General features: G+C 37.6%; 1 long non-coding RNA gene across 2 annotated transcripts in view; it reads right to left on the bottom strand.

Moving 5' to 3' along the window:
- Positions 1-4699: 4699 nt before the first annotated feature.
- LOC141518015 (uncharacterized) overlaps positions 4700-23825 on the bottom strand; it is a 78148-nt gene continuing 59022 nt past the window's right edge. For both annotated transcript variants that reach the window (XR_012477057.1, XR_012477056.1), the window contains exons 3-4: positions 13973-14049; positions 4700-11962 (exon numbers count right to left, since the gene is read on the bottom strand). This is a non-coding gene — a long non-coding RNA (uncharacterized LOC141518015). The remainder of the gene's footprint in view (positions 11963-13972; positions 14050-23825) is intronic.

Genomic DNA, 23825 nt, shown 5'->3' with positions numbered 1-23825 from the left:
GGGGTTAAGTGGTTTGCCCAAAGCCACACAGCTAGGTAATTAAGTGTCTGAGGTCACACTTGAACTCAGGTACTCCTGACTGTAGGACTGGTGCTTTGTCCAATGCACCACCAAGCTGCCCCTCAAAGTCTTTTTTGAACTCATCCATAGTCTGAGCCCATTTTCTATTTCTTTTGGAGGTTTTGGGTATAGAAGCTTTGATTTTGTCATCTTCTGAATCTTCCATATAACCAAAGTAATTTTCAGATTCTTCTTTTTCTTTTGTTTGCTCATTTCCTCATCCTATGACTGATTTACTGAACTTCCAAGGCTTTGGGGGGGGGGGGGTTTGGAATGACCCACAGAGACCTTAATTCCTCCAAGGTCTTAAAAGAAGCTCTGAGCCCAAACATTAGCCTGGATTTGTGTGAGCAAACAGCTGAGTCCTGCCCCAGGGACTCTGCAGAGAGACTTCTGCAGTCTCCCCTATCCCTTTACCATCTGTGGGCTGCACTCTGGAGGTGTAGGCTGGCTTCCCCAATTCCTGCTGCAGATTCTCACCACAGGACTGCTTTGAGGCCGATGCTCACTCCACACTCATTCTGAGAGTTCTCTCACCACCCCTTCAATCTGTTACTAGTGATCCCAAGGCCAGGAGGTCTGAAGACCACCCCCTCTGTCACAGACCCAGGCACCTCCAGGGATCTAGGCACTAGGCCTGGCTGCAGTTGCACTTGTAGTGGCTCTTTCCAACCCCCTGATCAGGGTGAAATAGACCCTACCTGAAGAACTTCCAAGTTGTCTTGGACTGGGAAATTGTATCATTCGGTCTTTCTGTGGGTTCTACACCTTTAAATTTTTGCTAGAGTCATAATTTGATGGCTTTTGGAGATTTTTGGGAAAGGAGTTTCTGAGAATTCCTGCCTTCATGCTGCCATCTTGGCTCTACCCTCCCTATGTTCAGAATTGTCTTGATTATTGTACTGCTGAAATGAACAAGTCCAATATAGGTGATCATCACCCAATTGGCTGTTAGGGTGTACAATGTTCTACTGGTTCTGCTCACTTCATTCAGTATCAGTTTGTGCAAATCTTTCCAGGCTATTCTGAAGTCCTGCCTCTCATAATTTCTTATGGAACAGTAGTGTTCCATTACAGTCACATATTAGAATTTGTTCAGTCATTCCCCAATTGATGGGCATCCCCTCAATTTCCAATTCTTTGCCACTACAACAAAAGAACTGTTATGCATATTTTCTGTACATGTGGGGTTTTTTACCTTTTTTTATGATCTCTTTGGGATACAGACCTAGTAGTGGTATTGTTAGATCAAAGGGTATACAGAGGTTTATTGTCCTTTGGTCATAGTTTCAAATTGCTCTCCAGAAAGGTTGAATCAGTTTGCAATTCCACCGACAATGTATGTGTCCCAGTTTTCCCATATTCCCTCCAAATTGTGATCATTTTCCTTTTTTTGTCATATTGGTAGATTGGTTGTTTTTGATAGGAGATACTTAACATTTTCTTCTGTTTTTAAAGTTCTTTTTTGATTTTGATCTCATTTTCCTATTCATATAGTCATTGATTTACATTTGGTTTATTCTAATTTTCAGGGAAGCCCAGTATTTGCATAACATTTTTATCTTTGGTACCAAGTTATTTATTATTCTTCCAATTCTTTCCTCTATATCACTCATTTCATTTATAACATTTTTTGCTTTTTTTTTTTTGCAAGGCAGTGGGGTTTAAGTAACTTGCTCAAGGTCACATAGCTACGTAATTATTAAATGCCTGAGGTTAGATTTCAACTGAGGTTTTCCTGACTTCAGGGCCATTACTCCAGTGCCTCCTAGCTGCCCCTATATCTTTTTAATCTCTTCTATCATCTATTTTAGGAATTATTTTCTGCAATTTATTTTAAAAGCATTTTAACTTAAATTTTTTTCTATTAATTACCTTTTATTTTCTCTTCTTCCTTTACCCTATCCCCACTGAGAAAGAAAAAATAAAAACAAAGAATAACAAAGCCTTTGTAACAACTATGCATAGTCCAGAAAATCAAAATCCAATGATGGACATATTTAGAAATTTATCTCACTTTTCATATTGAATTCAGATAGTTAGTAGCATGCTTCATCATTGGTCTCTGGAATTATGGTAGGTCATTGCATTGATAAGATTTCCAAAGCCTTTCAAAGTTTATCATTTTTACAATGTTGTTTTTGCTGTATAAAAATGTTCTGCTGGTTGTGCTCATTTTATTCTGCATTAATACATATGTCTTCCCTGTTTTCTCTAAACCATCCATTTCATTATTTCTTATCTTACAATAAAATTCTATAATAGTTATATACCATAATTTGTTCATCCATTCCCCAATTGATGGTCAATCTTTTAGTGTCCAATTATTTGCCACTTCTAAAAGACTTACTACAGATATTTTTGATCATATCAGTGTTTTTCCTCTATGATCTTTTTGGGTTATAGTTCTCCCAACACAATTTAGTAACTTTGGGGGCATTGTTCTAAATCGTACTCCAGAAAGGCTGAGTTAATTCATAGATCTCCCAATGATACATTAATGTGCCTATTTTCCTGAACTCTTTGCAACATTTGTCATTTGTCATTTTTTTGTTCTCTACCAATCTGATGGATGTGAGATGGAAACTTCTTTTAATAATTCTAACTAACTGACTGAAGAATTCAACTTGAGCAAGAGACTAAAATAGATGAACCCAGCAGTTATACTGGTTGAAAATAACAAGAGACTCATCATGTAAGAGCCAAAGTGAGTGAGGTCTAAAGAAGAATCTGTTAACAGGGAAGGATGTAAAATATCCGAATGGGCAATCTGGGGAGGCTGTGGTTCCTTTGAAGAAATTGAGTAGTTGAACAGAATTGTGAAGAAACTTCCCAGGATGAAATGGGTTTATTTCTTCCTGAAGATTGGGGCATGGACTAAGATCTCTTTTAGGGACTTTATACAACTGTAATATTCAATGTAAATATAACCAAACATATAAGGGGGCAAATCATCTCGAGGATGATCAAAGCCAATTTTGCTTACTTCATGATTTTTCATGGAGCCTGACCAGCTTGTCAATATTTTTTAAAGAATAGCTAACATTTATATTTGCAAAGTATTTTGCAAACCCCAAAGCACTATATAAACAAGAGCCATTATTAATTTTATCATGGCTACTATTATTTAAATATTTTGGAAAGCATTTTACAAATATTATCTCATTTGATCAGCACAACAACCTTATCTTCATTTGAAAGATGAGGAAACTAAGGCAGATAGAGACTCAGAGACTTGCCCAGGGTTTTGTTTTTCAGTCTTTTCAGGCATGTCCAACTGTTCAGGACCCTATTTGGGGTTTTCTTGACAAAGATACTAGAGTAGTTTGCCATTTCCTTCTACAGTTCACTTTACAGATGAGGAAACAGGAAAACAGGATTAAGTGACTTGCCCAAGGGTGGATTTTGACTCAAGTTGATCAATTCAGTGTTACCAAGATGATGATGATGATAATTAACAAAATCATAGAACAATGGTAATTAAAAATCTGTGGCCTTGGGGCAGCTAGGTAGTGCAGTGGATAGAATACCAGCCCTAGAATCAGGAGGACCTGAGTTCAAATGTGACTCAGACACTTAATTAGCCTAGCTGTTTGACCTTCAGCAAGTCACTTAACCCCATTGCCTTAAATAAATAAAAAAAAAACTTGGAAAAAAAATCTGTAAGGAGGCAGATAGGTGGCCCAATGGATAAAGCACCGGCCCTGGAGTCAGGAGTACCTGGGTTCAAATCTGGTCTCAGACACTTAATAATTACCTAGCTGTGTGACCTTGGGCAAACCACTTAACCCCATTGCCTTGGAAAAATCTAAAAAAAAAATCTGTGACCTTTCTAAGGTCCATGGGTCAGAGCTGAGCAAACCCAAAGTTCTGAGAAGTTTGAACGTGGGCATAACCAGAACATGTCCAAGCTGCTTACATGCTTTTTCTGTGTAATTGCACAATTGGATATGCTTGAGTCTTTCACACAACAGATGTTCATTTTGCCACAGATTTATCAGCTAGCTCTTTTTCTACTGAGCTGAGTGGGTGTTGCCAGACCTGCAAACCAGTAGGGAAGAGGAAGGAAATGAGGACTTTCTGAAAGAGAGAGGGAGTAAAGAAGAGACCGGTTAACGAGGAGCCTGAGCAGCAGCTGTGACTGGTGCCAGCCTCAGTTGGCGTTTCTACTGCCTTTTCCCCAATTGAGTTTCACAGCTCTTGATTTTAGACAAGCTTCACATTATAGGTGATTCTGGTGTTTGAAATTTCATGATAAGCTACTAGAGCTATGAATGAAAATATGATTGACTAACGATCTCAGGGTCATTAGGCTTTGGGGCATGTCAGATTGTAAGTAACTACCATGGAGAAGAAGCAGTGAGGCAGAACAAAAAGAACTCATTTCTCATCCCCAGAAGAGGTGAGTTCAAATTCCAGCCCTGTCATTTTCTTACTTTGTGATCTTGGCACTGATTTATTTTTGTAGGATAAGCATCCTCAGTTCCTTGAAATGATTCTCATTTTTTTTTAAATTGATATTTAATTTTTCCAGATACATATTATGAAGGTTTTTCAACATTCATCCGTAGGCATATACATATTTTAAAATTATATTTTTCCTTCCAACTTCCCTTCCCACCCCTTTCCCCTCAGCAGTGAACAGTCAGATGAATATTATACATACACATTTGTGTTAAACTTGTTTACAGATTAGTCATTTTCAGTATGAGGAATTAGGATTAAAGGAAAGTAATACATAAGAAAAATGGTTTTTTTTTAAATGAATGTAGTATTCATCAGATTCTGAAGGTTTTTTGTTTTGTTTTTCTTCTTCTGGATGGGGATTGCATTGTCCATAGCTGGTCTGATAGATTTGTCCTATCCCTCTGAACTGCTGAGAGGAGCTGCTTCCATCAAGGTTGATCACTTCACAATGTTATTACTAATGTGTAGAATGTTCTCTTGGTTCTTCTCCCTCCACTCAGCAACAGATCCTGTAAGTCATCCATTCTTCTCTAGAGTCCAACTATTTATGACTTATTATAGAACAATAATATTCCATAACATTTATATACCATAACTTATTTATCCATTCCCCAATTAATGGGCATCCCTTCAATTTCCAATTTTTTGCCATGACAAAAAGAACTGCTATGAATATTTTAGAACATGGAACTTTTCCCATTTTTTATGATTTCTTCTAGATATAGGCCTAGAATTGGAATTTCTGGGTCAAAGGGTATGAACAGTTTTATTGCTCTTTGGACATAGTTCCAATGGCTCTCCAGAAAGGTTGGGTCCATTTACAACTCCACCAGCAAGGTATCAATGTCCCAATCCTCCCACAACCTCTCCAACATTGAGAAATGATTCTCATTTAATATGAACTTGAGAACTTCCACCATCTAGTCACTCTCTTCTAGATGACTTCTAGCTTATCAATGTCTTCCTTAATATATTAAATATTATATGTGTTATATATAATATATATTTATATTTATTTATATATGTTATATAACCTCTTCTGGACCACTTAACAGTTTGGTCAACCCTGTGGATCTGTTCTTAGAATAATGATTTTTAAATGCATAAAATACATAGATTTAAAAAATTAAATTCATTTAAATACTGATTTCACAATATTTTTTTAAAAAATCACAGACCCCATGTTAGGAAGCTTTGGCTGTAGTGGAATATAAATTCCTTGAGAGCAGAGAGACTGGTTTTGGTTTTGTGTCATGGAAAGTGATGAATAAATGTTTATTGAATTGTTGGGGATTTCTCCCTCTCAGGACCTCAATTTTTCTACCCTGGTGATTAGACTAGATAATTTCCAAAGTTCTTCCAAAGTCTAAGCTTTGAATGTGAGGGAAAGCACTTGCTTTCTTAAGTCAGACATGGCATCATGTGTTTAAAAATAAAACAATAACACTATTCCATTTCAGAGTAAATGTACATTGCTCCAAAGTTCTGACTACATATACCATAATATTCAATTGACCTTTCCAAACTTTTTAGACTTTTTCATCAAAAAAAAATAAAATGTGTACTAATACAAGTATAATATATCAAATTGTTTTTCATAGGGGCGGCTAGGTGGCGTAGTGAATAAAGCACCAGCCCTGGAGTCAGGAGTACCTGGGTTCAAATCCGGTCTCAGACACTTAATAATTACCTAGCTGTGTGGCCTTGGGCAAGCCACTTAACCCTGTTTATCTAGCAAAAACCTAAAAAAAAATTGTTTTTCATCTCAGGGAGTAGAGAGAAAGGGAGAATATTTGGGACTCAAAAAAATTATGTATATTAAAAATTAGGGAAAAAATAAACTTATCTTAAAAAAAATAGGTGCCCCAACAATCATACTCATAAGATCATAGATTTAGGGATAAAAGGGACCTTTCATTTAATATCATTTAGTTTCAAAATCTGTCAGATGAGACTTTCCAATCTGATCCATCCTTGAACAAGATTGCACCTTTTATGTTATTCCTGACAAGAACATGGACATAAAACCACTGATTAATCACCTCTCATGAGCAGGGATCAGCACTTTTTTTGGCATTCTATATTGCCTTTATTTTATGAAAAGCTAATTCAAAACCCATATTAGCTATGTGAATACAAAATTCAGACTCTGAAAGATTGACCTCTTATAAAAACCTAGAGGTGAGTCTAGGTCAGTTTCAGAATTTCAGGAATGGTTCTTCAAAGGGTTTTGCATTAGCGTACTTCAGTGCCAAAGCATAAGAGTAAACTCTGGCATCCACCTTGAGATGTTAATCAGCTACCAAGTCAATTCTCTTCAGTAGATCATTCATTGCTTAAGAAATTCCTTCTGCAAATTCTCTATATCCAAGCTTTGGTATAAGGCTCACATTTTCACCATCATCCCCATTTATCATCACAGTCACTATATGTGTGATACAATTTGATAAACCTGGATCCATACATACAGCTGGAGAACATTCAGCTACATCACAACTCTCATTACCAGGTAGTTTCCCCTTCCAATATTAGATTGAAGTCTGCTTCTTCTACTTCATTTTTGAAGGAAGGTTTCTAATCCTGTTCTCAGGGGACAAGTGAGATAAGTGCAATCTTTCTTCCAGATGTCAACCCTTAAAAGACTTGAAAATCGCTTTCATGTCCTCCCTAAATCTTTTCTTCTTTAGATTGTTTCCCCACTTAAAAAAAAAAACAACAGTAATTCATATGGGAAGACCACAAGACCACTTACCAGCTTTGATCACCCTTTTCTGGGTGTGAGCTAATCAATGAACTTTATAACACATAGTACCCGGAACTGAACGTAAGGACTGAGATGTGTCATTATTAGGACAGAATACAGTGGGATTGTACTTTAATCTATCTCCATCATTTCACAGGTGAAAAAATAGGCCCAGAGGGATACAAAGGCTTGCTCAAAGCAATGAAGATAATAATCAGCAGAGCCAGAAATCCAACCCAGGTCACTGAAATGTCTCAAATGATGTTAGTTTGAAGGATAAGCCAATTCTTTGCACATTTCTTATTTTCTTCTTCCCTGGCTTCAGATTTATTTGTGTCCCAATTCAGACAGGAAGCTCAGACATTTCTGTTAGCTCTACCCAAAATTCAATCAGTCCATTTTCTACCTGCTAGAAAGTTGATACTAGGTTTGCTCAGAGGAAACACTAAAATGATTTCCTTCAATGCAATATGTGAGTTTTAATTGTCCACACTTTTCCATCTTCTATGGATAAGAATAAGCATGAATTTATTTTATTCAGCACTCAATTTTTCTGAAAAATGAGGGGTGGGTCAGATAGAACATTGGTAGACTTGCAGAGATTTCAATTTTCTTCCTGTAATAAAAACTATAGTTCTATCAGCCAGGTAAAGAAACTCGAGTAGAAATGACAACATAATTTTCACAAAAGATTATTGCCCCTGTGGGTCAGGTATAGATTGGTATAACTGACTGATCCTGCTGGCAATGGCTACCAAAGCATCTAATCATTATCAGATTCCACACATCCCTGGATTTGATGTAAATTAGCTGAAGGCTGAAATCTCTTGGACATGTTGGGTGACTTTTATCGTGTTCTTCAGATGAATAGACTTCAGAAGGAACTTGCCAGCTATTAGACTATTACCTTTAGGTTAAGTGGACCTATTGTTATACTTTTAGAAATAATCTGGACCAATAATTTAATCAATATGGGGGATTCCCAGTAGGGAAACTCATTCATCACTTCTACTGCAGTAGTCTTGTAATTGGTCTCCTTGCCTTAAGTCTCTCCCCAGTCCAGTCTATCCTCCACAGGTGCCAAAGATCAGATCTGACAATTTTACTTTCCTACTTAATAAAATCCTATGAATCCCTAATACCTCCAGATGAGCCCCTCTGTTTAGCTTTTAAGCAAAGGTCTGTACCTGTCTTTTCCTGTACCAATGCTTTACCTTTCTGTGCTTCACAGTTCAACCAAATCAATCATCTCAAACTCATTATATTACATTTTTTTTTATTTTTGTAACTTGGCACTGATTTTCTTGGAAAGCATTCCCAACTCATTCTACTTCTTAGAGTCTCTTGTTTCCTTTAAAATTTCAATTACTCATAGTCTTCTGAGTGAAGCCTTTCCTGATGTTCCCCATCTTACAAGTTTCCCCACAAACATTTATTTTGAACTTTTTTTTTAATAAACTTGTATATGTGCATATTGTCTCCCATAATTGAATAAACTCTTTGAAGGAGAGCCTATTTCATTTTGGTCTTTATGTCTCCATTGCATCAACGCAGTTCCTGGAACCTATGGAGCTTAATAAATATTGATGTAGATAGGGAGCTCACCAGTAATCTATGGTATGTCAAAGACTGGTTTAGAACCTAGGCTTCTGGACTCCAAGACTAGTTCTATATCAACTACTCTATTCACTTTGTAGCTCCTGACACATGTTGCCTCCTGTGTCTACCACAAGGTGACCTTTTCCTACTAGATTGTCTTGCCTGCCACGTAGGTGGCTTTAGTCAGCATGGTGGGCATGGCTGGTTCTTTCTTCATAGAAATTATTTTCCTGGATTATGGCTACAAGGGCTGGGCTGGAAAGCAGGACCAGTGGTGTGGAGAATATTCCTGGATCTCTTGAACTCAGGATTCTGAGGGCAGATGGTGGTGGAAGGGAGTTGGACTTGATTAGACTATGCTTATTTTTCCCTCAATATGCCTTGCTCTTCAATTTTGCCAACAAAGTTTTCTTTTCTTTGCACAATGATACCACTCTCTTAATAGGTTACCCAAGTATGGAGAGGCCAGTACCAGTGGGTTGACCATTACACAATTAATCTTGGCCATGATTAAGCCATGATATAAAACAAATTGTAAGATAATTTATAAGAATAGTTATAATTGCTACTTGAATTCAGAATATGGAAAGATTTCTTTTCACAGGGTAGGTGAGGATCAGAGATAAATAGGCCATGGAGAAATAGACATTTGAGCTGGTCCTTCAAGGAAAAGTAGGATTTCAAAAGGCAGTGATAGAAGTGATGGGAAGGTAAACTTGCTATACATAGGGAAGAAGGGGATGGACATGATCAAAAATCCTGAGGTAGAAGATAAAAGAATGGGTTTGCAAAATAGTAAAAGTAAGGAGTCCAATTTATCTATGTTGAGAGTACATAAAAAAAATGATTTTAAAGGGTTTTGTGTGTCAGGCAAAGAAGTTAGAACTTTATCCAACAAGCAAAAAGGAGTCATATGAAGTTTTTGAGCAGTGGAATAATTTGATTACATTTATACATTTGGGAAATTAATTTACCACTAGAATACAAGACTGAGTGAAAGGAAGAAAAATGATATTTGAGACTATAGCTATAGTTCAGACAGGAGATAATAAGGGGGCATAGTGGCAATAGGAAAGGTGAAGAAGTAATGAATATGAAACTATCTATATGGCTTGGTAATAGGCCAGATATAGGATAGGGGAACATGAGAGGAAAGAATCAAACATTACTTGTGGCATAAACAACTGGCAGAATAATGGTGCTATTAAAAGAAGTATAAGTATTTTTGGTTGTGGGGGGGATTCGACCTATGATTTCATTGAGGAAATGAGGAAATATTCTTTATCAATGGAATTCAGGACTTACTCTGCAACTTTTAGTCTTGAGAATTACTTAGGCACTGAGAAAGTGATATAGCCAGGACCAAATAACCAATATGTGTCAGAGGAGATAGAAGTATTAAAGAAAATTTAATGAGCTTGATCTTGAGTTGATAATGAGTATGATGAGTTTGATAATGAGTATAATTTGAATTGCCAAAGGATTATTCAAATGAAGATATCCATTAGTCAGTTCAAAATGTGAATCTGAAACTTGAGAAAGAACTATGGACTTGAACCTTATATTTGTGAGTTCTCTGCATATATTTAAAGATATGGGAGTAAATGAGACCACTGAGGAGAGAAGGTAAAGAAAGAGGAAAAAAGGGATCATATCAAAGTCTTGGAAAACCATATTTAGGAAATGGTAAAAGGTGTTGGAATAAAAGAAGCAAAAAGGAACAGCCAGACATTAAGAAAGAGAAACAAGACAAGACAGTGTCACAAAAGCTGAAAGAAAAGAAAATATCAAAACTGGGGGCCCAGAGGGGTGATGATTGACAGTATCATATTACCAAGAGCAGTGAAGATAAGTACATGATTATAATACATAGAACTGGAGGGAATGATCTAGTCCAACTTCTCCTAGAGATGAGGAAAATGAAACCCTGTAAATTTAGGTGACTTCTCTAAATTCACTAGAGATATGAAGTAGCTGGGCCTGTATTTAAATCAAAGTTTTCTTGATTTAAAATCAATGACCTTTTTGTACCACACTGTGATCTTGAGAAAATGTCATCAATAAATTGGAGATTGTGGAGATGGGTACCAAATTAAAATGAGCTGAGGTAGGTGATGATGAATTGGAAGGGTGTGACTGTAGAACAGTAACAGGGGGATGTGCTAGGATTTCACTAAGAACTGAATTAGCATGGTAAAGTTAATCCCAAATTGAGAATTAGAGATTATGAAAGTAGTGTGGGGTGGTAGGGTTGAAGCTTGGGACAATGAAAAATCGAGGGAATCTGACATTTTAGGATAGTTGCAAGCATCTCGTTGAAGTTTCTTGGGAGATAGGCAAATGAAAGATGGTTGAGAGAGGAGAAGTATCATAATAAATCAGAAACATTGAGGAGAATTTCGGGTGTGGGAAGGAAGGTAGAAGAATAGGAGGTTATGATCAGAGAGGAACATTAGTGTTTCCTATCTTGAGTTTATAACCTTCCAAGAGATAGAAAGATCAAAGGTTGACCATGTTTAATGGAAAGATGGGGGAAAAAATGGGAATGGAGGACCTTTCAGTTGATAAATTAACATAGAGAGCTAGGATTTAGAGATCCTTTAGAGAAGGCAAATATTGTTTTCTAGTTGTTTCTGGATCTTAGTACTATTGATCAACTCCAACAAATTGCAAACACTCTCTCAGAGAATACAAGTTCTTGAGGTCAAGATTGTTTAATGCCTGTGACTAGAAGGAGAGTGCCTGAGACATAGGAGGAACTTAATAAATACTTGTGATGATACACAGTGAAGTAAGCAAAGCCAGGAAAATAACATTAACAATGAGTACTTCAATGAGAATAGAAACAATTGCCCCCCCAAAACCCAATAAAAATTGAATGTTGAGAAATTATAAAGATTGGGTTCGAAAAAAGAAATATGAGATGACACCATTACATTGCCTCTGCTCCTTTGCAGAAGTGGAGGGTCCATGACGTAGAACACAGCATATTAATGACAGACGTGTTTGATATATTGATTGGTTTTGCTGAATTTTTTTGTCTTCCTTTTTTTCTTTTATCCTTTTAATAATTTCTGTTTATGAAGGATGGTTCTGTGGTAGAGGAGAAGGGGAAAAGATATTAGAGAAATCCAGGGGAACATAAAAATCAAAATTGTCAAAATCCATTAAGAATGAATAAATTTTCTTTGAATTGATTCAAAGTATGAGAGAAATTTAGTGGAAGAAGTAATGTAATCATATATCAATATAATCATATAATCAATATAATGCTGAAGTACAGTGAGAGTAAATATAGTCACTTAGACAATAGCCATTTATTAAGCACTTGTGTGCCAAATGCTGTTAATCATTAGGTATGCAAAAAATATATATAAAATACAAAAGTACAGTCCCCATCACTCAAGGAATTTAAATTAATGTAGAAGAAGAATGGATTAAGATGGATTGGGCTAATAGAGGATTTTATTTAATTTTAACTTTTTTAAATCAAATTTTGATTTCCAAATTCCCTCCCTCCCCAGTGAGAAGGCAGCAGTTTGATATAGTCTCCTGGTTCTGCTCATTTTGCTTTGCATTAGTTAATGTAAGTCTTTTTCATGTTTTTATATTAGTTGAATTTTGAATTTTACAATTTTTCCCCTAATCTTACTTCCCAATTCCCCCACCCCCACAGAATTTTTCATGTTTTCTTCTGAGAGCCTCCTGCTCAACCTCATAGGGGAATTTAAAGTTGATGCTAGAACTTAGTGATTAGAGGGTAATATGGTCTGACCTACACTTAAGGAAGATTATTTTGGCATCTGAATAGAACAATCAGAAAATGATTACAGTAGTTCATGTGTGAAGTGATGAGAGCCCGGGTCAAGGAAGTAAAGAGAAGGAAATGGACTCAAAGATGTTGTGATGGTAGGATTTGGCCATAAGTGAGGGATGTGTAGAGTGAATTCTCCTGAGGAGTTGAGAACTGCATTGTGGTTTTGAACTTATATGGCTGGGAGGGTGGTGGTGCTCTCAATGGTTATTGTTGTTGTTCTGTTGTTTTCAATTGTTTCTGATTCTCTGGCCCTCCAATTGGGGTTTTCTTGCAAAAGATACTTAAGTAGTTTGTCATTTCCTTCTTCAGCTCATTTTATGGATGAGAAAACTGAGGCAAACAGGGTTAACTAACTTGCTCAGGGACATACAGCTAGGAAGCATCTTCGGCCAGATTTGATCTCAAGAAGATGAGTCTTTCTGACTCCAGGTCTGAGGCTTTATCCACTTCATCACCTAACTGACCCTCAATAATAATAGGGAAACTCAGAAGAAGGGAGGATTTAAGGGGAAAGTTAATGAATTCAGTTCTAGACATATTGAGTTTGAGATGCTTCAGAGACATCTAGTCCAAGGCATGTGGTTACCAGAGATCACAGTTCCCAGGAGTTTACAATGACTTGTGGTAATTATATTTAAAAAAAAATGAGACATAGAAAAATATTCCTGCATTTGAGCACTTAGTATGGATGTTATTGCAACTGTTGTTTTCTGTATTTTCAGTGTTCTGGATTGTTTTCTTAAGTTTGAAATCCAGATTGTGGATGTGGCAGAGAGGCCATAGCAGATGAAAAACATTGGAAACATGGAAAGAATTGAAGAAACAATTATTATCTGTTTATATTTCTAAATTTAGTTAGATTGGATTATGAAAATATAGCTCTCAGATTTATAAATACAAAACATGAACTAGCTTCACACTATCCATGAAGGGGTTTATTCTTTTTGGAGGAGGAGGGGAACAGAGTGAAAGCATGCATTTTTAGGTAGCTTGTATTAGAAAATGGCATGAAGACTTGAAGTTTTCTAGAAAATAATATTTTATATTTAAAATAACAAGTTGGATAGTTCTAGATTGTAGCCTTGTTGTATTCAGTCTCTCTGTTCATGTCCTTGTTTCCCTCCCCTACCCCACCTACATACCATCCCTTCCCAATCTGAGCAATGGGTCACATGTTGTAATGAAAAACTTGGACTGAAGGCATGTTATGTCTGTGGAGTTGAACAAAAATTAATTAAGCAACAGGCACTTTGTTAAATTCTAGGGATCTAGCCTCAGATACTTACCAACAAGTCATTTGATCCTGTTTACCTCGGTTTCCTCATCTTCAAAATGAGTTGGAGAAGAAAATGATAAACCACAACTGAAAAATGACACGAATAGGAATACTTAGGTGAAAAGTATTAAGGTGAAAAGATAAGTCACAAAATATGTAAAAACAGAGTAGGAGTATACATTCAGGAAGGAAGAGCTAATTTTTGAGTAGAGGAAATAGGGAAAACTTGGAACCTGAAAGAGGTGAACTGAACTTTGAAAAGGACTTGATCAGGCAAAGATGTGTATTTGTGCATAAGATTTTTCAGAGTGCTCTGTGTGTGTGTGTGTGTGTGTGTGTGTGTGTGTGTGTGTGTGTGTGCATTGTTCCTAGAGCAGAAGATAGTGGACACAAAGATCCAGAGACAGTCAATCCATAAACATAAATAAGATAGAAGGTAGGTTATATTAGTATATCCATTTTACCAATGAGAAAACTGAAGAAGACAGGTTAAATGACTTGTCCAGGATTCCCCATCTAATTAGTGTATGAGGCAGGATTTTAACTAAAGTGAGGGAGAGGAGAAAGTCAAAGATGACTGAGGCTTTGGGCTTAGGAGACTGGGAAAAAACTCAAGTGCCATCAATAAAAATAATGAATTAAGATGAGGAGTAGGATTTGAGGAGAAGGAAATAAGTTAGTTCAGTTGCAATTCTGCTGTATTTTGAAATGACAGCAGGACATCCAAGGTGTGATTCTCAACAGAGTTCCAGCAATATGGCCATGAAACATAGGAGAAAAATCTTAGCTTTTGTTAGAGAAATAGAAATGTTCTAAATAGGGGTGATAATAAAACTCATGAGAGTAGATAAAAGTCACCAAGGGAGAGAGAATGTAAGAGGGAAGGGAACAGAACTTTGGGTGATACCATATTTAAGAAGAAAGGGGAGGAAGAAACCTCAGATCTTATCACCTAACTAGCAAGAACAGTAAGTCAGAATAGAACTAGCAGGTTTCTGTCTAAGGTGGGCTTCTCCTCATGGTGCCCCTTACCTTACTTTCCAAAAAGTAGAATCATGCCAGTGTCTCCAATCAATCAATCTGTCAATCAATTTCCTTACATTTCCTTCCCACCCAGGGATATAGTCTCCCCACCTCTCGATGGAGGCCATGATTTTTGCCCAGGTGTAATTTGTGATAATTGCCTTAGACACAAACATTTCCAGTTATAATTCTGAGGCTATAGAGGTTGGAGAACTAGAATAATTTAGAATTCAAGGCAGAGGACAGCTAAGGGGTGCAGTTGATAGAGCACTGGCCCTGGAGTCAGGAGTACCTGAGTTCAAATCAGCCTCAGACACTTATTAATTGCCTAGCTATTTGACCTTGGGCAAGGCACTTAACCCCATTGCTTTAAATAAATAAAATTTAAAAAAAAATAATTCAAGGCAGGATGGACCACCAAGAGGGTAAAAGTCATCTCTGTCCACTACTCCAGAGAGGTCAAGGACATGAGGGTAAAGAGGTCACTAGTGATTTTATAGAGAGCCATTTCAGTAGAGAGCAAAAGCAGAAGGGTGAGGGAAGTGGAGACAGAAAGTCACTGAACCTCCCTGGGACTCACTTTCCTGGTCTGAACAATTCAAGTTAGGATTAAATTATGACTAAGACCCCTGCCAGTTCTAAAATCCTATGATTCTGTAAACTTAATGAAAGAAATTTGAATACAATTTGGACAGACCGAAATTCAGATGAAAATAAGAACATTAAAATAAAAAACATCTCATGTGTTGTAATAGCATGATCAGCTCACTACAGACATACACAGTAAAACTAGGTATCATTCCCAGTTCTGAATAGCAAATGTGAAAATACATTTCCTGTCTATTTTTGCTCTACCAGCTGGTTGCAAGATATTAATAAACCAGGGGTGGGCCATCCCAGCCATTTTGGGGGCTTCTCAGTAAGGCTCCAACTATTTTCCAAATTGGTTCCATTTGCTAAAACTCCAGATGCATTTTGCATCAGCACTTTCCCCTTGGTTTTGAACCCCTTGTAAGCTTTCACTGGCATGCCACGCATGTGTTTTTGATTCCCTGTCACTGAAATCACCAAATGTTGCTTTGCAAGAGCTACTTGCTACCCAAGAACTCTTTTAGACCCCTCTAAGTTTTTTAAATCATCTCCCTTCCCCTTTCCACCTCGAATCGGTTATTAATTATGCAAGAGCAAAAGGACATCCATTTAGACCCATGGAAAGCTGAGATTGGAGCAAGACCAAAAAGTCTCATGATGGTTCTGACCAGCTTTCATCTTGGCAAGGTCCACCCGAGGTCTCCCCATTCTCCTGGGTCCTCGCTTAATAATCACAGGTGAAATGCAGCCACTTGCAGCTTCTAGGTAAATAACAGCCAACTGTCAGCATCTCCCAGGGATATTAATTATCAACTAACCATCCACCCGTTTGCCAGAGAGAAGTGCCCCCAAGATATCCTTTTTTAGTAATGCTTTTGTTAATCTGGAAGAACCCACTCTTGTCAGCTCATACTTTAAAAAGAAATAGGAAGTACAGTGGTGAATAGACATTTTCAAACTAAGGCAATATGTTAGAAGAGAAGGAAATGAGACTGTTTAAGAATTAAAGTGCTGACTATGGGGATTCGCCACGCACTTGGAATGACCCGGGAAACCTGCCAGTTCCTATAACAAACCCAAGAAATGGGCCTCAGGAGAGGGTAGATCAGGGCATGTTTTGCCAAAGAAAAACAGACCCTGGATATTAGGCTGCTAAATAACATCTTTTAACCAAGACTTACCGGGTACTCCATAACATTAAACAAACCTTCACCAAGCGCCTACTATGTGCAAGGTCAATGCTGGAGAGACAGCAATAAAATAAACCAGACCTGCCCTCATGGAGTTTGCTGTTGTTTGTCCTTCATTCTCCTTGAGGACCATGACATTAGAGAGGTGATATCGTGACATGCAAGTGAATTGGACTAAAGTGAGGAGGGCTCCACAAAGTCATCTTCTCCTGTGGAGTCATCTGGGTCCATTGGCTAGCTATGGATTAGGAGGACTGGAGATGGCCTCTCCAGGGAGTTTACAATCCAGTAAGAGAATTATGACTGGAGTTAGGAGACCTGGACTCATTCTGACCCTTACTGGAACTGGGACATTGGGCAAATTAGTTTGTGTTCCTGAAGTTGCAGACTCATCTGTAGATTGATGACAATAATAGTTTTACTGACTACCCAAATGGTTACAAGACAAGTTGTAAGCCTTAGAATCTTCTGAAAAGTTAATTGTGTTAACTACTTCCTGATAGATATATTACTGACTCAAAGACAAAAAACCTACATTTTTTGGATATGACCAATGTGACAATTTATTTTGCTTGACTATGCATTTTTGTTACAAGAGTTTTATTATTTTTCCCCAATGGGGAAGGGGAGGAGAGAGAAAGAAAAAATAAATAAAAACTAGAAATATAGGTATTTCATATATACAGTAGTTCTAGATTTCCATTTCACCTCATCCTAGTCTGTCATATCCTAGTCAACCAATCAATGAAATCTAATCTCCAATTAATCCAATTTGCTAATCTCCAAAATATCTTTTAAATCTGTAATCTTCTTTCTATCCACAAAGCCATCCACCCTAGCTCGGGCCTTTAGCAACTTCCACCTGGACTACATCAATATCTTCCTAATAAGTCTCCCTGACTTAAAAGTCTCACCCCTCTCCAATCCATCTTTCCCATAACTGCCAAAGTTATTTTCCTAGAGGCTAGGTCTGACCATTTCATCCCTCTACTCAATAAATTTCAGGGGCTCCCTTTTCAATCTAGGATAAAATATAAGCTGTTCTTTTTTGGGATTTGTTATGGTAGAGTTAGAACACCTTAACTTAATTAATTAAAAACTCAAAGGTATAAATTAGGTAAGAATCAATCAGTTTGAAAAAAGTTAAGTGCCTTGATCAATGGATGAAGATAGTTAAGGCCACACAAGAAATGCCTTAGATTTGACTGAAAGCATAAGAATCATCTCTATAAAATACTCTAAACTAGTTTAGCAACTGGCATTCCAATAAGTTGAATTGCTCTTGGGGGACTTTCCCTCTTCTCTTCTCCCCACCCTCCATTGACCTTGTGAACTTTGAAAAATTGGAAGATCTGGAGATCCTATCAGTGTCCTAGCAGTGTCCATCAAAGCCTAAGAGTATCCCTTAGGGGCAAGGGCTGACAGAAGTTTCTAAACTGTGAGTTGAGAGTCCTACAGATGGCATTCTAGATACACTGGAAAAAGACACCAAGATTCAACAAGGATGTTGACCCCTGGAACCCAGCTGAAAGCTACCTCTAAAGGGAGTTCATGAAGACTCCACAAGGGGAAAAAAATAGCTGTGATTGGGAGATATGAGGTTACTGTTTGGCTATATGAACTCTCTAAGTCTGAGCTCACTCTCCCTAAGGACCCTTCATGTGCAAGTGGAGAGTGTGCTCCTGGCATGGGGATGGGGGTGAGGAATATTTAACAACTTTTTGATATACTTGCTTAGTATATCGAAGAGAAATAAAGAACATAAAAGAAATTTTAAAATGTAAACATAGTATGATTTGCTCTACGTTCAGACTCCATATTTTTGTTTTGTTTTTTATCCCTCTGGATATGGATAGCATTTTCCTTAACAAGTCTTTTAGGATTGTTCTTGGTCACGGAACTGCTGAGAGGAGCTGCATTCATTATAGTTGATCATCTCACAATGTTGCTCTTAATGTGTACAATGTTCTCCTGATTCTGTTTACTTCACTTAACATCAGTTCATGCGAGGCTTTCCAAGATTTTCTGAAGTCTGCTCTCTCATGATTTCTTACAGAACAATAGTATTCCATCATATTCATAAATCATAATTTGTTCAGTCATTCCCCAATTGATGGGCATCCTATCAACTTCCAATTCTTTGTCACTACAAAAAAGAGCTGCAATAAATATTTTTTGAATATGAGGATCTTTTTGCCTTTTTTTGTGATCTCCTTGGGATATAGGAGTAGTATTGCTGGATCAAAGACTATGCACAGTTTTGTTGCCTTTTGGGCATAGTTCCAAAATGCTCTTCAGAATGGTTGGATCAGTTCACAACTCCACTAATATTGCAATAATGTCCCAGTATTCCCACATCCTCTCCAACATTGATCATTTTTCTTTTTTTTGTCATTTTAGCCAATCCAATACATGTGAGGTGGTAACTCAGAATTGTTTTAACTTGCATTTCTCTAATCAGTAATGATTTGGAGCACTTTTTTCATATGACTATAAAGACTTATTTGAAAACTGCCTGTTCATATCCTTTGACCATTTATCAATTGGAGAATGACTTGTATTCTTATAAATTTCACTTAGTTCTCTATATGCTTTAGAAATGAGTCAAAACTAGCTGTGAAAATTGTTTCCCAATTTTCAGTATTTTTTTTTTTTTTGGTTTTTCAAGGCAATGGGATTAAGTGGCTTGCCCAAGGTCACACAGCTCAGTAATTATTAAGTGTCTGAGGCCAGATTTTAACTCAGTTCCTCCTGACTCCAGGACTGGTGTTCTATCCACTGTGCCATCTAGCTACCCCTCTGTATTCCTTCTAATCTTGTTTACTTGCAATGGTTTTATCTGTGCAAAAACTTAATTAAATATAGTCAATATTACCCATTTTCAATTTTTAATGTTCCCTATCTCTTATTTGATCATAACCTCCTCTCCTCTCCATAGATCAGACAGAAAGAATATTTCTTGTTCTCCTTATTGGATTATGGCATCACCATTTATGTTTAAATCATCTCTCCATTGCCACCTTATCTTGTTATAGGGGTGAGATATGGAACTATGCCAAGTTTTTGCGATGCTCTTTTCCAATTTTCCCAGTTGTTTTTGTCAAATAGTGAGTTCTTATTCCAGAAATTACCCTTGGATTTTATCAAACAGTAGATTAGTATAGTCATTTATTAATGTTTCTTTTGTACCTAATCTATTCCCCTGATCCACTCCTCTATTTCTTAATCAATACTAGACAGTATTAATGACTAATACTTTATCATATAGTTTTAAGTCTGGTATGGCTAGGTCCCCATGTGGGGTTTTCTTGGCAAATATGCTGAAGTTGCTCATTTTACAGATGAAGAATTTGAGGCAAATAGGGTGAAGTGACTTGTTCAGGGTCACAAAACTGGTGAGTGTTTGAGGCTGAATTTGAACTCAAGTCTTCCTGACTCCAGGGCCAGCACCCTGACACAGATATGCCTAGCTGCCCTACTTGGTCCATAGGGGATGCTTAATAGGTTGTTCCTTATAATTTTCTACTTCAAATTATCTTTTATCTATTTTGCATATACCCATATATGCCCCCATAATCCCCTGGCTAGATTGTAAGCACTAGGAGGGCAGAGACTTTTTCACTTGTGTCTTTGTCTTTAACAATGTCTAACTCAGGGCAACAAGCACAAGATTGATACGAAACCCTTTACAAACATTTCCTTATTTGATCCTAGGGACTGTTCTGTACAAATTAATCAGGGCAATCCATTTTACAGATGAGAAAACCGAGAAGGAGGGAAGTTTGGTGTCTTGCCCTAAGTCAAACAGCTAGTAAGATTCAGAGCAAGGAGGTCTTCTGAGACCCAGAAATGTTTCCACTGAACCAGGAGAAGGGGAATCCCCTGAGAGTTTTGGGGCAAGTTGTGACAAGATCAGAGCTGTGTTTCAGGAAGATTAATCTGCCCACAAGGTGCACTATGAAATGTGAGGGAGCAGGGCAACTAGAAAGCAAGTAGGTGGTGAAGTAGCTAGAGCACTGGCCTTGGAATCAGAAGTACCAGAGTTCAGATTCAGTCTCAGATACTAGCTGTGTAATCCTGGACAAGTCACTTAACCCTGATTGCCTTAAAAAAAATGGAAATGTAAGGAGGAGATCAGTTATCCAGGGAGAATGCTATGTGATCATAGCCCCCTCCCTACTAATAACTGTGTGATTCTTGTCCATGAGTTGCCATGGAATTTTTCTCTAGAGGATCTGCCTGAGTATTAGTCTTTGGAAGAGACTTTTGAGGACAACTTTGAAGGGTCATCCCCTAGGACCCAGAGAAATTAAATTGCATGCCTAACGAAGAGTCAGGATTTGAATTCAGGTCTCTACTACCAAAACCTCAGCTTTTTCCACCATGCTGCCTCTCTCTCCTAGTTTTATCTGTGTGTTTATCTGTGTGTGTGTGTGTGTGTGTGTATTCTGACACTTCTAGTGATTTAAAGTTTATAAAGCACTTTCATCTGTTTATTACAGAGTTATCATCAATATCTCCATTGTGCAGATGAAAAGACTGAGGCTCAGAGAAATTAATTGACTTATTCATGATCACACAGTGAGCAAGAAAGGTAGGATTTGAATTTAAATCTTCCTTACAATAAATGCTGTACTCTATCAGTGGACAGAGAGAGAGCACTGAATCTGGAGTCAGGTAAATCTGAGTTCAATCAGACCTTAAATGCTTATGGGCTTGGTGAACCTGGGCAAGTCACTTGACCTGTTTCTCTCAGTTTCCTCATCTGCAAAATGAACTGAAGAAAGAAATGACAGACCACTCTAGTATCTTTTCCAAGAAAACTTGAACGATGGTCATGAAGTTGGACATGACTGAAACTCTACTATGAATGACTACAACACAGTTTCTTCTCTCCTTTCCTTCATCATATTTTTCATTTTGTTTTTCATATTTAATAAAGACCTCGGAAACTCATTTTAGCAGCAGTAGACCTCCCAAAAGAAAGGAAAGAAAGAAAGAAAGAAAGAAAGAAAGAAAGAAAGAAAGAAAGAAAGAAAGAAAGAAAGAAAGAAAGAAAGAAAGAAAAAGGAAGGGAAAAGGGAAGTAAGAAAGAATGAAAGAAATAGAAAGAAGGAAAGCAAACCCCTGCCTTTCACTGTTATATTTTTTACCACTTTTTTAAAAAAAGTGCTTCCAGCTGATAAGGAGAACCCTTGAAGAAAATTCGATTGTGTGGTATAGATGATACTCAGATCAAGCACCACAGGATTGTGGTTTTTCTAGGGTGGGGGGAACAGGCTGCTGCCTATGAGGAAATGCTGCAGCAGCAGCAGCAAAAAGAATCTGTCTTGTCCATGCAATCAGGAGGAACCAAAACACAAGAAAACCCTTTCAGCAGAACATTTCAAAGTTCCTTCGAGATTTTATCTTCTGGCTTCTGTTTGTAGTAACAGGCTGACAATTCTGACCTTTGAGTACCTGCTCTAGAGAGCAGCTTGGACTTGAACGTGGAGTCTAACTCCCCCCCTTCCCTTCACCTCCTCCCCCAATCCCATACAACAATTTCCCCACCGAAGGAGGAAGGATTCTTTTTAGGAGATTTACCGGAAGCCAAAATAATCCAAAGGGCCAGAAACTCACTCAGCAGAGCTCTAGCTTGAGTTTCTGAAATGTATTTAAGACAAGTGTAACTAGAAAGGAATATCTAGGGATTTTCCTAGGGAGCTTTTGAATTTGATTTCAGTAAAGGCAGATAGAATAAAACAGAAGTTTAAGCTCAGGAACAACGTTTCTTGTTACATGAATTCATCTCTCTTAATACTGCTGTTGATAGAAGATCAAAAGGCAGAAAAATTATCCAGGCTTTAGTGAAAAATACCTCCAATACCTATTGAGGATATTCACATTACATAGGAGGCATGTTTTCCAGATATTATCTGTGGCACCTTGGGGATTTCCTGAGACACTCATTTTCACCTATCATTTTTCCTTCTGTTCAGAAGGCCTCTGTTCTCAGAGCCATAACTAGGGTGGGGTGACAAGGGATGTGTCCCAAGGCATCAAAATTTAGAGAACACTGACATTTGCACTCCAGCTGTTAGAAACAATTGTAATCAACATCTAGTTAGTATGAATAATTACTTAAAAGAGGAAGTTATCAAAGTAGTCTTCCTCCCTTGAGGGCTCACAGAGTTGATAGAAGGCTACATTTTTTTAGGTTTGTTGCAAGGCAATTGAAGGGTTAAAGTGGCTTGCCCAAGGCCACACAGCTAGGTAATTATTAAGTGTCTGAGGTTGGACTTGAACTCAGGTGCTCCTGACTCCAGGGCCAGTGTTCTATCCACTGCACTACCTAGCCACCCCAAAGGCCACATTTTCTTCTGGATCTATTTATTTGAAGCTTAACCCTAGATGCCAAATTTGCTAGTAATCATTCTGCTTGTTTAATGCCCTATAATCATTAGTTGGAGTGGGGGTGGGGTGAGGGTGGGAAGAAAGGGGGACAATTGAAAAGTAATAAAGGATAAAAATCAAGGAAGGGGAAAAACGAATGTACTAGTGACTTTGTTTACATGGTAATTGAGGGAAACCCCAAAGGAGTTTCAGAGAACATCAGAACCAAAAGGTGTTGTGTAATGATTTAAATGGTAGGATTTAAAAAGAAGGAAAGATATTGGTAAAAACCCTGAGTAGAATTAATTTCTTAATCAATTAATTATCATACCAAGAAGGTACAAGTACAAAGGTGAGATAGTCCCTGCCTTCAAGGAGCCTACAATGAAAAGGGATGGACACAGAATATTAATAGTGCATAATAAATACACAAGGAGGGAGCAAGACTACTCACAACTGAGAATACACTGGAGTGTATTATCAGAGAAAAGAACTGACTTTGAGTGTCAGGAAGGAGCCCAGTGGCAGTATGTAGAAATCCTTAGGCACTTCCCCTTTCTTTCTGCCTTTCACCTTCTGAGGCTATAAGATAAGCAGTAAGATTCCCTGAGGGAGAGAGTTATGCAGTTTAATGACTTTTCTCTCATTCAGATGGGTTGGAATAATTCCCAGTTCCATCAGTAG

This window comes from Macrotis lagotis, chromosome 3 (assembly GCF_037893015.1).
Source record: "Macrotis lagotis isolate mMagLag1 chromosome 3, bilby.v1.9.chrom.fasta, whole genome shotgun sequence".
Lineage (NCBI taxonomy): Eukaryota > Metazoa > Chordata > Mammalia > Peramelemorphia > Peramelidae > Macrotis > Macrotis lagotis.
This window is presented reverse-complemented; position numbering and strand designations above follow the sequence as displayed.